Below are 18105 nucleotides of genomic sequence, written 5' to 3'. Positions count from 1 at the left end.
TGGAGGTGGTGGCCGTGGGCATCGTCGTGGTAGTAGTGCTCCCTTCGTCGGTGCTGCTGGGTGGCGCGGGAGGTGAGCGCGATGGTGCCGATGACAAGGTTGACGACGAGGAAGAGCGTGGCCGGGGAGAAGTAGCCCCGGATCCACGCCCACGCGCTGAGCGGCGTCGCCGCGTTGGTGCTATCCATCTTGTCGCTGAGTCCGAGTGCACGGGAACAGAGATGAGACGGGGTTGGGGTGGGGAACGAAGGGGAGATTGGGAGGCGGTGGTGGTGGTGGTGGGGATTGGCGTCTGGATGGTGACCACAGCGTCGTCGGTGTCGGGGTCCAACAGAGATGACGACAGCGTCGATGGTGACAAGCCGACCGTGTCGGAGTCAGAGCACACGAGGGGCGCGCCCTGTAGTTTCCCGTGATGGAAAAGACAAAAAGCCACAACATAATTCATGTGGGCCCTAAATTTGATTTTTTGGATGTCATTTATTAGAAACTCTTGGAGATGATCTTCTTTTTTTCTCCCCAAATCTTTTTAGGAGTTGTCAAATTACAAGTTTTTAGGAGAAAAAAGTAGGGAGCATCTCCAAGAGTTCCCTAAACATCCTCATAATCCTTGTTTTTTAGAAAGATGGGAAAACCCCTCTCCAACAACTTCTAATATTTACTCTTAATCTTTTAGGACTTGGGAAATTCCTCCCCCTTCCGCGTAACTTTACGCGCAGCTCCCGTCGCGCGTATTCGTCCCCCGTGTGATTTCTCTCTTGCCACCGTCAATTTGGCATGGCTTCTTGCTTCGGTGATCAACGCCATCAGGGCAATGCGTGCGGCATCGCTGGCCACGGTGCCCGTCGTGGATGCCGCCGCCGTTGGTAGCGGTACAGAGACCCTTCAATACGTGATTACTGCAAGCACCACCGATCCGTACACGCCGGCCTCCTCTCATCCTCCCGCCCCGCAGCAGGCGTCGGCTCTGACCGGCTCCTGGCGTAGTGCGCCGTCACGGTCGTCTCTTCCTCCTCCACCGGAGCGGACACATCCTGAGCGTAGTTCGGCGCTGCCACCGCCACAGCAGCGCAGTACTCGGGCGGGAAGTCGTCGGAGCGGAAGCGGTAGAGGCAGAGCGACCTGAGCCAGTCGAGAACAGAGGACGTGCGCGCGAGCGGCGTGGGCGTGGGCGGAGGCGCATACAGCGTCTGCTCCAGGTGGTGGTAGTGGCCATACCCTGGCTGCTCCATTTGCGGGTGCAGCGGTTCTTCTTAGAGGTGGTGGCCATGGGCATCGTTGTGGTAGTAGTGCTCCCTTCGTCGGCGCTGCTGGGTGGCGCGGGTGGTGAGCGCGATGGTGCCGATGATGAGGTTGACGACGAGGAAGAGCGTGGCCGGGGAGAAGTAGCCTCGGATCCATGCCCATGCGCCGAGCGGCGTCGCCGCGTCGGTGCTGTCCATCTTGCCGCTGAGTCCGAGTGCACGGGAATAGAGACGAGATGGGCTTGGGGTGGGGGGACGGAGGGGAGATTGGGAGGCGGTGGTGGTGGTGGTGGGGATTGGCGTCTGGTTGGTGATCACGGCGTCGTCGGTGTCGGGGTCCAGCGGAGATGCCGACGGCATCGATGGCGACAAGCCGGCCGTGTCGGAGTCGGAGCACACGAGGGCGCGCACAGTAGTTTCCCGTGATGGAAAAGAAAAAAACCGCAACATAATTCATGTGGGCCCTAAATTTGATTTTTTAGATGTTATTTATTAGAAACTCTTGGAGATGACCTTCTTTTTTTCTCCCTAAATTTTTTTAGGAGTTGCCAAATTACAAGTTTTTAGGAGAAAAAAGTAGGGAACTCTCGGAGATGCTCTAATTTTTTCTGATATTTTAGATACTAGATTTTGATTTTTGAGTACTCGATTTAACTGTTACAGAAAAAGAATACAGGTATAAAGCATTGGTGTTTCGCTCACTATAAAGGATCAAATATAAGCAAATAATGTCAACAATTCGCCGGGGCATTGTCGCTTGTCACCTTGAAACTGAGAGTTTTAGAGCCAACGAGAGGTATCGATTCTTAAAATCCTAGAAGTGATTGGTCAGGTCTAGGATAGGTAGTAATACGCCTGTACTATTGGGAGTGAAATTCTTAAACAAATATGGGTAGCTAGTGTCACTGAGGTGATAACTAACATCTAGTGGAGATAAAAGCCCTATTCGCTTCAACTTATCAGTCATGATATAATGTTTTTCTCTCATAACAAAATAACATCAGTCGGCTTATCAGCCGCAGAAACCATCCCATAGATTTATTAGAGTATATATATAGATATATATATAGAGAGAGAGAGATATAGAAGATATAGAATATAGATATAGATAAAGTAGATGTAGATATAGAATACTTGATATAGATAAAGATATAGATGTCCTCTATTAACCGCTCATGGCCAGCAGCAGTCAACGCTCCACCAGAAGAAAAAACTAGAGGAAGTCAAGGGTTGGAAGTGATAAATCTACAATTTGTGTTGTACTCAATGGTACAACCGTCGATGAGATGTTCGGCTGATGGTTTCTGCGGCTGATAAGCCGACTGATGCTGTTTTGTTGTGAGAAAAAAAAGCATTGTACCATGCCTGATAAGTCGGGCTGATAAGTTCAAGCGAGCAGACACTTTTCGGACTGGTTCCGGAGCATTAGATCTTAAAACATGTTTAATGTTTTGAGGTTGGTAGTTGAATTTGGCACAAGGACTTCGCTTTGATCTTGATGTTTAATGATACTTTATTTACCTGGAGCATCGAATGCATCATAAAAAGCCATTAGTGAATAAGATCATAAAAGAAAGTCATCTGGAATTATACTGTGCCAAGTTTTAATATAATTTTTCTCTTCCCTTAGCAAAAAAACTCATGGCTAGGAACACCATTCACTAGTAGAGAACCTAGCTGTAGTCCCGGTTCTCAACCCCCTTTAATCCCGATTTTGGAACCGGGACTATGCAATCGAGACTAAAGGTCTTGATTTTTAGTCCCGGTTCCTCCAACCGGGAGTAGAGGTGTTTATTGGGTTAAAAAAAGTTGCAGCTGTGGAGATTCAAACATACGATCTCCCACTTTAGCTCTTGCACGCGTTACCATCTCACCTACCACCACACATCTAACTTAGATAAGATACGCTTTCCTTTTAAATTCAATTTGGAGACGCCTTTAGTCCGGGTTTGAGACATAAACAGGACTAAAGGTACCTTTAGTCTAGGTTCGTGTCTCAAACCGGGACTAAAAGTTACACTTTTAGTCTGAGTTCATGTCTTAAATCGGGACTAAAGATTCTCGCACTGACGTGCCTCTGACACACCTCGGTAACCATTACAACCGGGACTAAAGGGTAGAATTAGTCCCAGTTTGTATTACAAACCGAGACTAAAGGTCCAGTCCTCCCTTTAGCCACGGTTGTAATTTTTAAACCGGGACTAAATATTTTTTGGCCATGGGATGAAAGGCCGTTTCTCTACTAGTGATTGCACCACACCACCATTTTGCACCCCTTCATTGCTTGATGCCTGTGCCATATCTAATTGCCTATAAGCCATCAATTATGAAACCCCTCCTCATAGTTGTCCCTAAAAAAATTAAAGGCCCCAATGCAAAACTTGAAATAAGGTCTTTCATTTGACATGTAGCAATAGCTAATATTTCCGATATAGATCAGTATGCAATGCTTTTCTTATAGTACTAAGAATTACACTAAATATAGGCACTAGAAGAAAAAAGATAACAGTTAGAAACTAAACTAACATCCCGCTAGAGTTGGCAAGTTGTGGAGGAATGGCAGAACCCCATCCAAGATGATGGCGGTGACGTCTATGGGCAAAGGTGTCCACTTGTTACTATTTCAAATCTGGCTCATAAGTAGGATTTTAAAGTTAGTCGAGACACCGTAGGATAGCCATCTTTAATTTGTTAGTAACTTTTATGTACACTTCCCCTGATATGTTAACCTCGTGTTATGATTAAATTTTGATTTGTGCCAACTATAGTGTATATTACCAATCAGGATCCTATGTCTCACGCAAGTGTGCACGTGGAACTCCCCTCACAATCACCGAAGGCGGCTACAAACAATCACCAACTCGTGCCGATCCTCTACCGCTACAGTAAGCCATCTAGGTGGTGGCGACCACCAAGAGTAACAAGCAAAATCCGTAGCGCAACACGAATACCAAGTGCCTCTAGATGCAATCACTCCAGCAATGCACTTGGATTCTCTCTCAATCTCACAAAGATGATGGATCAATGATGGAGATGAGTGGGAGTGCTTTGGCTAAGCTCACAAGGTTGCTATGTCAATGAAAATGTGCAAGAGAATGAGCTAGAGCCGGCCATGGGGCTTAAATAGAAGTCCCCACGAAATAGAGTCGTTGTACCCCTTCACTGGGTACTGATCGGGGTGACCGGACGCTCCGGTCCTACTGACCGGATGTAGGACTCAACGTTAGGTCGCCCGATGGTAGCCACGTGTCATCCTACGTTCAACAGGAATCGTCTGATCTCAACGGTCATGACATGACCGGACGCTCTGCCATAAGTGACCGGATGCTAAACCGCCAGCGTCTGGTCATTTATAGTAAGGTTCCAAAACCGGTTTTCTTCGACCGGACACGTCCGGTGGTACTTCACTGGACACATCCAGTGTCCGGTCAGTTACCCTGACTTCTGTGCAACTATGTTAGCTCTGACTGGACACTGCCTTTCAGCGTTTGGTCAGTCAGAGGCCTAGCATCCAGTCACATGACCAACGCTAGGTCATCACTGCCACGCTTGACCGGATGCACTCTGATCAGTTGTAAACCAGCGAGACTAACCCTCTTTCATCTCTATCTCCTTCACCTTTGCTCAAATGTGCTAACCACCAAGTGTATCACCTTGTGCACATGTGTTAGCATATTTTCACAAATATTTCAAAGGGTGTTAGCACTCCACTAGATCCTAAATGCATATGCAATGAATTAGAGCATCTAGTGGCACTTTGATAATCGCATTTCGATACGAGTTTCACTCCTCTTAATAGTACGGCTATTTATCCTAAATGTGATCACACTCACTAAGTGTCTTGATCACTAAAACAAAATGTCTCCTACATTTTATACCTTTGCCTTGAGCCTTTTGTTTTTCTCTTTCTTCTTTTCCAAGTTCAAGTGTTTGATCATAACCATGCCATCACCATCGTCTTGATCTTCGCCATTGCTTCATCACTTGGAGTAGTGCCGCCTATCTCATAATCACTTTGATAAACTAGGTTATCACTAAGGGTTTCATCAATTAACCAAAACCAAACTAGAGCTTTCAATCTCCTCCTTTTTGGTAATTGATGACAACCCTTTCACAAAGATATGAGTTGAAATTTAATTGAATCCATGTTGCTTGTCCAAGCATATTTACCATGTGTAAATGATATGGACAAGTTTCATGAATCCCAAATGGTAGCAATTGCTCCCCCTATATATGTGCTAAGAGTTTGGATTGTAGCTTTGCACATATGCTTAGATAAAAAATATAGGAGACAATTTCTACCAAATGATGCTAAGGTATAAGAGATGGACCTTTGAAGCGTGATACCAATCGGAGTGCACCATTATATCATCCTTAGCACCATTAGTAACTAGACATATATAAAAACTAGAATACCTCTTGAGATCAATATTACAAGTAAGGGTCTAGTTTCCATATGATGAACATAAGTCTAGTTACTTTAGCTAGATACCACTTGATAGCTAGATACCACTTGTAAATACTTGGAAATGAAATCATTAGATATCCTATGCATGCTAGTTTTTCATTTTATCATTCAAACTTACACTAGCATACACCACACAAGCATGGATATTGAAATTTAAAACTTGTGCCATGCAAGCAAATATATGAAATGCACCATACAAGTTCATGAGCTTGCTCCCCTTACTTGTGTGCTCAAGATTTTAATTGATGCCCTTCCTTTGTCATATCTTATCTCTCTACACTATTTCTCCCCTATTTCTCCCCTGTCACTTATCTTTGTTTCTCTCCCCCTTTGTCATCAATGACCATAAAGGCTTAAAGTATAGATAGATTCAAATTATAGATAGGTTGGGGTGAAACCATGTGAAATGAGGATTATTTTTCAATTTGGTTCAATCTAGATTACTTGCAAAAGATATGTAACTCAGTTTGATCCAAGGACAAGCTTTTTCACACCTCCAAATAAGGGTTATCTTGTACCATGTTGAGTTAAACACTTATAGCTTATTTTCTAGATCAAACACTAGGTTGACAAGCCCACAAACATGTCATATGCTACCACTAGATCATTTCAAACATACAAGCAATAGTGGTAACATACAAGCATCAAATTTATTTGATTTTCATGAATGAGCCTATTCAAATGTGGAATATGTCTAGATGTACTAATCATGTCCTTAGCAAGGATGTATGTCATGCCAATCAATTTATACCTTGTATTGCTCGAAGGAGAGACATGTCATATAATGGGGGTGCATCAACACACATTGGAGAAGTTAAGTATGTTCAATTCATTCCTTAGCTTGCAAAACCTCTTCTCATCAAGTGGCTTAGTGAATATGTCGGCAAGTTGATCTTCGGTGCCTACACTCTCTATGCAAATGTCCTTTTTTTGTTGATGATGTCTTGTGAAGTGATGATAGACATCTATATGCTTTGTTCTTGAGTGTTGAACCGGATTGTTTGTGAGTTTGATGGCACTCCCATTATCACATAGCAATGGCACTTGCTTGATCCTAATTCCAAAATCACTCAAAGTAGCCTTCATCCAAAGTAATTAAGCACAACAACTACCGGCCGAAATGTACTCCGCTTCGGCGGTTGAAAGTGCTACACTATTTTGCTTCTTTGATGACCAAGATACAAGTGATCTTCCTAATAGTTGACATGTGCCCGATGTCCTCTTTCTCTCAACTTTGCATCCTGCATAATCAGAGTCCGAATATCCAATCAACTCAAATCTTGCTCCTTTGGGATACCATAATCCGACATTTTGTGTATGCTTCAAGTACCTCAATATCCTTTTAGTTGCCTGCAAATAACTTTCACTTAGTGAGGCTTCAAATCTAGCACACATGCATACACTAAACATCACATCCGGTCTTGATGCGGTCACATAGAGTAGGCTTCCAATCATAGACCGATACATCTTTTGATCCACCATGTTGCTACTAGCATCACTATCCAAGCTTTCACTTGTCCCCATTGGTGTACTAATAGCTTTAGCATCATCCATTCCAAACTTCTTGAGTATGTCCTTGATATACTTGCCTTGACTCACAAATGTGCCATTCTTCATTTGCTTGATTTGAAGACCAAGGAAGTAACTAAGCTCTCCAATCATAGATATCTCAAACTCACTTGCCATCATCTTGTCAAACTCCTCACAAAAATCTTGATTTGTTGATCCAAAAATGATATCATCAACATAGATTTGTATTACAAACAAGTTATTTTTAAGCTTCTTGGTGAAGAGAGTGGTGTCAACCTTTCCCATCTTGAATCCCTTAGAGAAAAGGAAATCCCTCAATCTCTCATACCATGCTCTTGGTGCTTGTTTCAATCTATACAAAGCATTTCTCAACTTGTAAACATGGTTGGGTTTCTTTTCATCCTCAAAACTGGGAGGTTGCTCAACATGCACAAGCTCATTGATGTACCCATTGAGAAATGCACTCTTCACATCCATTTGGTACAACTTGATATTGTGGGCACAAGCATAGGCTAGCAAGATCCTAATTGTTTCCAATCTTGCAACCGGGGCATATGTTTCTCCAAAGTCAAGACCTTCAACTTGAGTGTAACCTTGAGCCACTAATCTTGCTTTGTTCCTTATTACTATCCCATCTTGATCTTGCTTGTTCCAAAAGACCCACTTGGTTCCAATCACATTACGATCCTTAGGCCTCTCTACTAAATCCCATACTTGGTTTCTTGTGAAGTTGTTTAGTTCTTCATGCATAGCATTGACCCAATCAACATCCATCAAAGCTTCATCTATCTTCTTAGGTTCAATAGATGACACAAATGATAAATGCTCACAAAATGAAGCCAATCTTGATCTTGTTTGCACACCTCTTTAAATATCACCAATGATAGTGTCCAATAGATGATCTCTTGCAATATTGGTTGGTTGAAGCACTTGCACTTGATTGCTAGCATTTGATTGATCACTTAATTGAGATGATGAACTAACCACTTGTTGATCTTGCACATTGCCATCACTAGTGCTTGCTTAGATTTGATCATGAGAACTACTAGCTTGCACATTTGAGTTAGAGAGCACTTGATTCTTATCATCTTCAACATCAATCATCACTCTAGGCCTTAACTCACCAATGTCCATGTTTCTCATTGCCTTGACCAATTGAGTTCCTTTCACATCATCTAGATTCTCATCTTCCTCTTGGGAACTATTTATTTCATCAAACTCCACATCATGAACCTCCTCAAGAGTACCACTAGCCAAATTCCAAACTCTATAAACTTTGCTAGTAGTGGAGTAACCAAGTAAGAACCCTTCATCACATTTCTTTTCAAACTTGCTCAATCTAGTGCCTTTCTTCAATATGTAGCATTTACAACCAAAAACCCAAAAGTATGCTATGTTGGGCTTTCTTCCATTCAAAAGCTTATAAGGTGTCTTTTCTATCGTGGGGTGACAATAGAGTCGGTTGCTATAATAGCAAGTCATGTTGATTGCTTCGGCCCAAAATAAATGACTCACATTGTACTCACTCAACATTGATCTTGCCATATCAATTAAAGTTCTATTCTTTCTTTCAACTAAGCCATTTGATTGAGGAGTATACTTGGCTAAGAATTGATGTCTAATTCCAAATTCATCATAAACCTCATCAATTCTTATGTTCTTGAACTCACTTCCATTGTCACTTCTTACTTTCTTAATGATTGTTTCAAACTCATTGTGAATGCCCTTAATAAAGGATTTGAATGTTGCAAACATATCACTCTTGTTAACATGAAAGAAGACCCATGTATATCTAGTGAAATCATCCACAATCACAAAACTATATTTATTTCCACCAATGCTAGTGTATGTGGTTGGTCCAAACAAGTCCATGTGCATCAACTCAAATGCCTTAGATGTGCTCATCATGCTCTTCTTAGGATGTGTGTTACCAACTTATTTTCTGGCTTGACATGCACTACATAGCTTATCTTTCTCAAAAGTGACATCTTTCAAGCCTCTAACTAAGTCATGCTTAATCAACTTGTTCAATTGTTTCATTACAACATAACCAAACCTTCTATGCCATAACCAACCCATGCTAGACTTAGTGATCAAACATGTTGTCAATTGAGCTTCTCTAGCATTGAAATCTTCTCTAGCATTGAAATCAACCAAGTATAGATTTTCATATCTAAATCCTTTGAATATCAAGTTAGAGCCATCAACACTTATAATCTCTACATCATCCACACCAAATATGCACTTGAAACTAAGATCACACAATTGAGCTACCGTCAAAAGGTTGAAGTTCAAGCTCTCTACTAGTAGCACATTGGAAATGCTCAAGTCATTGGATATTGCAATCTTACCAAGACCTTTGACCTTGCCTTTTCCATTGTCACAAAATGTTATACTATCAAACCCATTGCTCTTGTTTTCATTGATTGAATTGAACATTCTTGGATCACCGGTCATGTGTTGTGTGCACCCACTATCAAGCACCCAATGCCTTCCTCCGGCTTTATAATTACCTACAAAAGAAGATCAATTCTTTTTAGGTACCCAAACTTGCTTGGGTCCTTGTAGGTTAGTTACCAAGGTCTTTGGTACCCAAATGACCTTCTTCTTTGGGCCCACAATTGCTGTGCCAATGAACTTCACATTCACACCATTGGCACTCTTATAAAGCATGTAACAAGAATCAGATTTGATTGAGGATACATTAGGTAGCTTGTTCTTGTTAGTCTTGTGATTTTGCTCTATATGCCCAATGTGCTTGCATCTATTGCAAAACCGACCATTGCCCTTCACAAAGCTAGCTTTGGGAGTGACAAAGGTCACCTTGCCTTTCTTGGGGGTATAGCCTAATCTCTCTTTGTTGAGAGAAAACCTTTGGCTACCCAAGCACTTTAGCAAGCAGGCTTCTCCACCATAGGCATTGCCTAAGGCACGAGTGAGCTCATTCACCTCCTTCTTGAGGGTCTTATTTTCCTCCATTAGTGAGGTTTCACAAGTGAGACCATCACTCAAAGGTGAAGTAGAAGTGGTAGTGCTACAAGAAGTGTTAGTGGGAGCAACCAAAATAGATTCATCAATAAGATCACATGTTAGTCCCACACCATATGATATGATCACTTGCTCCTTCTTGGCTTCCTCCACTTTGACTTGCTCAATGAGAGAGGAGTGAGCCTTTTTAAGCTTAGAGTGAGCTTTGCCAAGCTTCTTATGGGCTTCCATTAGCCTCTCATGAGTGGCATTGAGCTCATCAAAGGATTGCTCAAGAAGTTTTACTTTCTTGCGCAATTCTTTGCACTCTTTTCTCTTTATTTCATTGCAAGCATGCACTTGTTCACACATGTCCAAGAGCTCCTCCTTGGTGTACTCCTCATCCTCATCATCATCATCATTATCATTCCTATAAGAGTTACTTTCACATTCATCATCATCACTCTCATCATATTTTACCTTGATAGGCTTTGCCATGAGGCATGTTGATGGAGTGTCGAAGATAGAGAGCTTCTTGTGGATGGCGATGCTTGCTAGTGCTCTCTTGATAGATTTCTTGTCATCATAACTAGAGCTATCACCATCCGAAGAATCATCACTATCCCAAGTGACTACATAGCCTCCACCTTTCTTCTTCTTTTAGAATGTCATTCTCTTCTCCTTCTTTTCTTTCTTGTCCTTTTTGAGCTGCTTCTTCTCATCCTCATCATTGTCACTATTGTAAGGATAATTTGCTACAACATGATGGGGGCTCTTGCAATTGTAGCATCTTCTCATATACTCTTTGTTCTTAGTGTGATCTCTTCTCTTTCTTGCACCATAGCCCTTCTTCTTCATGAATTTACCCATCTTGCGCACAAATAGAGCCATGGCTTCATCATCAATGTCACTAAGATCATCATCATCACTTGATTCTTTCTTGGACTTGCCCTTGTTCTTGGATGATGATGAGCTAGCCTTGAATGCTATACTCTTCTTCTTCTTGTCTTCTTCTTCCTTCTTGTCATCCTTGTCATCCCCTCCCTTTCCACACAGTATGTTTCTTGGGTCATGACATCACCTAGTACTTGGTTGGGGGTGATCTCCTTCAATCCTCCTCTTATGATGAGCAATCTCAACATCTCAAATCTTGGTTTGTAGGCACATCAAGAACCAATGAGAGACATCATCATTCTTGATCTTCTCTCCTAATGCCTTCAAATCACTAACAATTACTTGCAAATGATGGAACATCTCTGGAATGCTCTCATCATCCTTCATCTTGAAACTTGTCAACTTGTCCTTGTGGATATACAACTTGGCACTCTTCACTGCCGGTGTGCCCTCATATGTTTCTTCCAATCTTTTCCACACCTCATTTGCTCTTTCACAATCCTTGATTTGCTCAAACACCTTGGAATCAATGGCATTATATATGGTGTTAAGAGCCATTGTATTGCATTACTTGTTGATCTTATCTTGGTTGGTGGGATCATCGAGATCGATGATAGCATAGTCATTCTCAGTCACTTCCCATACTTGATCATTGATTGAACCAAGATACATCCTCATCTTTCTCTTCCAATAATCATAGCATGTGCCATCAAAGAACGATGGTTTATCTCCCACATAGTTGAACACAACTTAAGTCATAATTTGACATCGAGGTTGTTAAGCCTTCAATCAAACGGTGACCATGGCTCTGATACCACTTGAAAGGTCCTAATATGGCTAGAGGGGGGGGTGAATAGCCTATTCAAAAATCTACAAATCAACTAGAGCAATTTGATTAGTATGACAAATAGCAAAATGCAAACTTGCTCTAGCTCTATAAGGGTTATAAGCCACCTATCCAACAATTCTAGTTGTAATAATTACTAGGCACACAACTTGCAAAGTTACTACTCACTAAGAGCTCTCAATCTTCCTACTCTAAAAGAGCTCCACTAGATGAACTTAAAATAACAAAGCAAGCTCTCAATTCTAATTACACTAAAGTGCTTGCCACAACTAGTTTACAAGAATATAAATGAGCGAGTAGGGTGATTATACCGCCGTATAGAGGAGTGAACCAATCATAAGATAAAGATTAAGCCAATCACCGGGAGAATACAAATGACAAGAGACAATCGATTTTTTCCGAGGTTTACGTGCTTGCCAACATGCTATGTCCCCATTGTGTCGACCAACACTTGGTGGTTCGACGGCTAAGAGGTGTTTCACTAACCTCGTCCACATGATTGGACACCGCAAGAACCTACCCACAAGTGAGGTAACTCAATGACAAAAGCAATTTACTAGAGTTACCTTTTGGCACTCCACCGGGGAAGGTACAACTCCCCTCACAATCACCGAAGGTGGCCACAAACAATCACCAACTCGTGTCGATCCTCCACTGCTGCACCAAGCCATCTAGGTGGTGGCAACCACCAAGAGTAACAAGTAAAATCCATAGCTCAACACGAATACCAAGTGCCTCTAGATGCAATCACTCCAGCAATGCACTTGGATTCTCTCCCAATCTCACAAAGATGATGGATCAATGATGGAGATGAGTGGGAGTGCTTTGGCTAAGCTCACAAGGTTGCTATGTTAATGAAAATGTGCAAGAGAGTGAGCTAGAGCTAGCCATGGGGCTTAAATAGAAGCCCCCATGAAATAGAGCCATTGTACCCCTTCACTGGGTACTGATTAGGGTGACCGGACGCTCCGGTCCTACTAACTAGACACAGGACTCAGTGTCTGGTCGCCTGATGGCGGCCACATGTCATCCTGCGTTCAATAGGAGTCATCTGATCTCAATGGTCATGACATGACCGGACGCTCTACCATAAGTGACCGGACGCTAAACCCCCAACGTCGGTCGTTTATAGTAAGGTTCCAAAACCGGTTTTCTTCGATCGGACACGTCCGGTGGTACTTGACCGGACACATCCAGCGTCCAGTCAGTTACCCTGACTTCTATGCAGCTACGTCAGCTCTGATCGGACACTACCTTTCAGCGTCTGATTAGTCAGAGGCCCAGTGTCCGGTCATATGACCGACGCTAGGTCATCACTGCCATGCTTGACCGGACGCACCGGTCCTCCTAAGACCAGCGTTCGGTCAATTGTAAACTAGCGAGACTGACCCTCTTTCATCTCTATCTCCTTCACCCTTGCTCAAATGTGCCAACCAACAAGTGTATCACCTTATGCACATGTGTTAGCATATTTTCACAAATATTTCAAAGGGTGTTAGCACTCCACTAGATCCTAAATGCATGTGCAATGAATTAGAGCATCTAGTGGCACTTTGATAACCGCATTTCGATATGAGTTTCACTCCTCTTAATAGTACGACTATCTATCCTAAATGTGATCACACTCACTAAGTGTCTTGATCACTAAAACAAGATGGCTCCTACATTTTATACCTTTGCCTTGAACCTTTTATTTTTCTCTTTCTTCTTTTCCAAGTTCAAGTGTTTGATCATCACCATGCCATCACCATCGTCATGATCTTCACCGTTGCTTCATCACTTGGAGTAGTGCTTCCTATCTCATAATTACTTTGATAAACTAGGTTAGCACTAAGGGTTTCATCAATTAACCAAAACCAAACTAGAGCTTTTAGTTGTGTTCAACCATGTGGGTGGCAAACCACTGTTCTTTGATGGCACATGCTATGATTATTGGAAGAGAAAGATGAGGATGTATCTTGGTTCAATCAATGATTAAGTATGGGAGGTGATCAAGAATGACTATGCTATCATTGATCCCGACAATCCCACCAACCAAGATAAGACCCACAAGCAATGCAATACAATGGCTCTCAACACCATATATAATGCCATTGATTCTAAGGTGTTTGAGCAAATCAAAGATTGTGAAAGAGCTAATGAGGTGTAGAAGAGATTGGAGAAAACATATGAGGGCACACCGGTGGTGAAGAGTGCCAAGTTGTATATCCTCAAGGATAAGTTGACAAGCTTTAAGATGAAGGATGGTGAGAGCATTCTAGAGATGTTCCATCAGTTGCAAGTAATTGTCAATGACTTGAAGGCTTTGGGAGAGAAGATCAAGGATGGTGATGTCTCTCATCATTTCTTAATATGCCTACCTCCAAGATTTGAGATGTTAAGATTGCTTATCATAAGAGGAGGATTGTAGGAGATTACCCCTAATCAAGTACTAGGTGATGTCATGACATAAGAGACATACCATGTGGAAAAGGAAGGGGTTGACAAGGATGACAAGAAGGAAGAAGAAGACAAGAAGAAGAAGAGTGTAGCATTCAATGCTAGCTCATCATCCAAGAATAAGGGCAAGTTCAAGAAAGTATCAAGTGATGATGAGGATCTTAGTGATATTGATGATGAGGGCATGGCTCTATTTGTGCGCAAGATGGGCAAATTCATGAAGAAGAAGAAGGGGTATGGTGCAAGAAAGAGAAGAGATCACACCAAAAACAAAGAATATGTGAGAAGATGCTACAATTGCAAGAGCCCCGATCATGTTGTAGCAGATTGTCCCTACAATAGTGATAATAATGAGGATGAGAAGAAAAAAGCATAAGAAGGACAAGAAAGAAAAGAAGGAGAAGGAGAAAAAGATGACCTTCCAAAAGAAGAAGAAGGGTGGAGGCTATGTGGTCACTTGGGATAGTGATGGCTCTTTGGATAGTGATGATGGCAAGAAATCTATCAAGAAAGCACTAGCAAGTATCGCCATCAACAACAAGCCCTCCATCTTCGACACTTCATCAACATGCCTTATGGCAAAGCCTACCAAGGTAAAATATGATGTGAGTGATAATGATGAATGTGAAAGTGATGCTTGTAGGAGTGATGATGATGAAGAAGAGTACTCCAAGGAGGAGCTCATGGACATGTGTGAGCAAGTGCACACTTGCTTTGAGATAAAGAGAAAGGAGTGTAAAGAATTGAACAAGAAAGTCAAATTTCTTGAGCAATCTCTTGATGAGCTCAATGCCACTCATGAGAGGCTAATGGAAGCCCATGAGAAGCTTGGCAAAGCTCACGCTAAGCTTGAAAAAGCTCACTCCTCTCTCATTGAGCAAGTCAAGAAGGAGGAGGCCAAGACAGAGCAAGTGATCGTGTCTTGTGATGTGGGACTAACATGTGATCTTATTGATGAAACTTTTTATAAGCCCATTGTAGTTGCTCCCACTAACACTTCTTGTAGCACTATTACTTCTACTTCACCTTTGAGTGATGGTCTCACTTGTGATGTCTCACTAATGATGGAAAATGAGACTCTCAAGAAGGAGGTGAATGAGCTCACTCGTGCCTTAGGCAATGCCTATGGTGGAGATGTCCGCTTGCTAAAGTGCTTAGGTAGCCAAAGATTTTCTCTCAACAAAGATGGATTAGGCTATATCCCTAAGAAAGGCAAGGTGGCCTTTGTCACTCCCAAAGCTAGCTTTGTGAAGGGCAATGGTCGGCTTTGCAATAGATGCAAGCAAGTTGGGCATATAGAGCAAAATTGCAAGATTAGCAAGAACAAGCTACCTAATGTATCCTTAATTAAATTTAATTCTTGTTACATGCTTGTTAAGGGTACCAATGGTGTGAAGACTAAATTCATTGGTACACCAATTGTGGGCCTAAAGAAGAAGGTCATTTGGGTACCAAAGACATTGGTAACTAACCCTCTAGGACCCAAGCAAGTTTGGGTACCTAAAAAGAAATGATCTTCTTTTGTAGGTCAATTATAACGCCAGAGGAAGACATTGGGTGTTTGATAGTGGGTGCACACAACACATGACCGGTAATTCAAGAATGTTCAATTCAATCAATGAAAACAAGAGCAATGGGATTGATAGTATCACATTTGGTGACAATGGCAAATGCAAGGTCAAAGGGCTTGGTAAGATTGCAATATCCAATAACTTGAGCATTTCTAATGTGCTACTAGTAGAGAGCTTGAACTTCAATCTATTATTGGTAGCTCAATTGTGTGATCTTGGTTTCAAGTGCATATTTGGTGTGGATGATGTAGAGATCATAAGTGTAGATGTCTCTAACTTTATTTTCAAAGGATTTAGATATGAGAATCTATACTTAGTTGATTCTAATGCTAGAGAAGCTTAATTGACAACATATTTGATCACTAAGTCTAGCATAGGTTGGTTATGGCATAGAAGGCTTGTTCATGTTGGAATAAAACAATTGAATAAGTTGATTAAGCATGACTTAGTTAGAGGCTTGAAAGATGTCACATTTGAGAAGGATAAGCTATGTTGTGCATGTCAAGCCAAAAAGCAAGTTGGTAACACACATCCTAAGAAGAGCATGATGAGCACATCCAAAGCATTTGAGTTGATACACATAGACTTGTTTGGACCAACCACATACACTAGCATTGGTGAAAACAAATATGGATTTGTGATTGTGGATGATTTCACTAGATACACATGGGTGGTCTTCCTTGTTGATAAGAGTGATGTATTTGCAACATTCAAATCATTTGTCAAGAGCATTCAAAATGAGTTTGAAACAACTATCAAAAAAGTTAGAAGTAACATTGGTAGTGAATTCAAGAACACTAGAATTGATGAGTTGTGTGATAAATTTGGAATTAGACATCAATTCTCAGCAAAGTACACTCCACAATCAAATGGCCTAGTTGAAAAAAAGAATAGAACTTTGATTAACATGGCAAGATCAATGTTGAGTGAGTACAATGTGAGTCATTCATTTTGGGCCAAAGCAATAAACATGGCTTGCTATTATAGCAACCGACTCTATTATCACCCCATGATGAAGAAGACACCATATGAGCTATTGAATGGAAGAAAGCCTAACATAGCATACTTTCAGGTTTTTGGTTGTAAATGCTACATATTGAAGAAAGGCACTAGATTGAGTAAGTTTGAAAAGAAATGTGATGAAGGCTTCTTGCTTGGTTACTCCACTACTAGCAAGGCATATAGAGTTTGGAATTTGGCTAGTGGTACTCTTGAGGAGGTTCATGATGTGGAATTTGATGAAACAAATGGTTCTCAAGAGGAAGATGAGAATCTAGATAATGTAAGAGGCACACAATTGGTTAATGCAATGAAGAATATGGACAATGGTGATATAAGGCCTAGAGAGGTGATTGATGTTGAAGATAACAAGAATCAAGTGCTCTCTAACTCAAATGTACAAGCTAGTGATTCTCATGATCAAGTTCAAGCAAGTGCTAGTCATGACAAAGTGCAAGATCAACAATAAGTGGCTAGTTCATCATCTCAACCAAGTGATCAATCAAATACAAGCAATCAAGTGCAAGTACTTCAACTAACCAATATTGCAAGAGATCATCCATTGAACACTATCATTGGTGATATTTTAAGAGGTGTGCAAACTAGATCAAGGTTGGCTTCATTTTGTGAGCATTTCTTATTTGTGTCATCCATTGAACCTAAGAAGATAGATGAAGCTTTAAAGGATGTTGATTAGGTCAATGCTATGCATGAAGAGCTAAACAACTTCACAAGAAACCAAGTATGGGAGTTAGTTGAGAGGCCTAAGGATCATAATGTGATTGGAACCAAGTGGGTCTTTTGGAACAAGCAAGACCAAGATGGGATAGTAATAAGAAACAAAGCAAGATTAGTGGCTCAAGGTTACACTCAAGTTGAAGATCTTGACTTTGGAGAAACATATGCCCTGGTTGCAAGATTGAAAGCAATTAGGATCTTGTTAGCCTATGCTTATGCCCACAACATCAAGTTGTACCAAATAGATGTGAAGAGTGCATTTCTCAATGGGTACATCAATGAGCTTGTGTCTGTTGAGCAACTTCCTGGTTTTGAAGATGAAAAAAACCCAACTATGTTTACAAGTTGAGAAAGGCTTTGTATGGATTGAAACAAGCACCAAAAGCATGGTATGAGAGATTGAGGGAT

At 41.6% G+C, this 18105-nt stretch overlaps 1 pseudogene; it reads right to left on the bottom strand.

Annotated features, from left to right (window-relative positions):
• Positions 1–696: 696 nt before the first annotated feature.
• LOC136459061 (pathogen-associated molecular patterns-induced protein A70-like) lies at positions 697–1442 on the bottom strand (annotated as a pseudogene).
• Between the last annotated feature and the right edge of the window lie 16663 nt (positions 1443–18105).

The sequence above is a fragment of the Miscanthus floridulus genome, chromosome 6, assembly GCF_019320115.1.
Source record: "Miscanthus floridulus cultivar M001 chromosome 6, ASM1932011v1, whole genome shotgun sequence".
Lineage (NCBI taxonomy): Eukaryota > Viridiplantae > Streptophyta > Magnoliopsida > Poales > Poaceae > Miscanthus > Miscanthus floridulus.
Note: the sequence above shows the minus strand (reverse complement) of the source record. Positions and strands in the feature narration are given on the sequence as shown.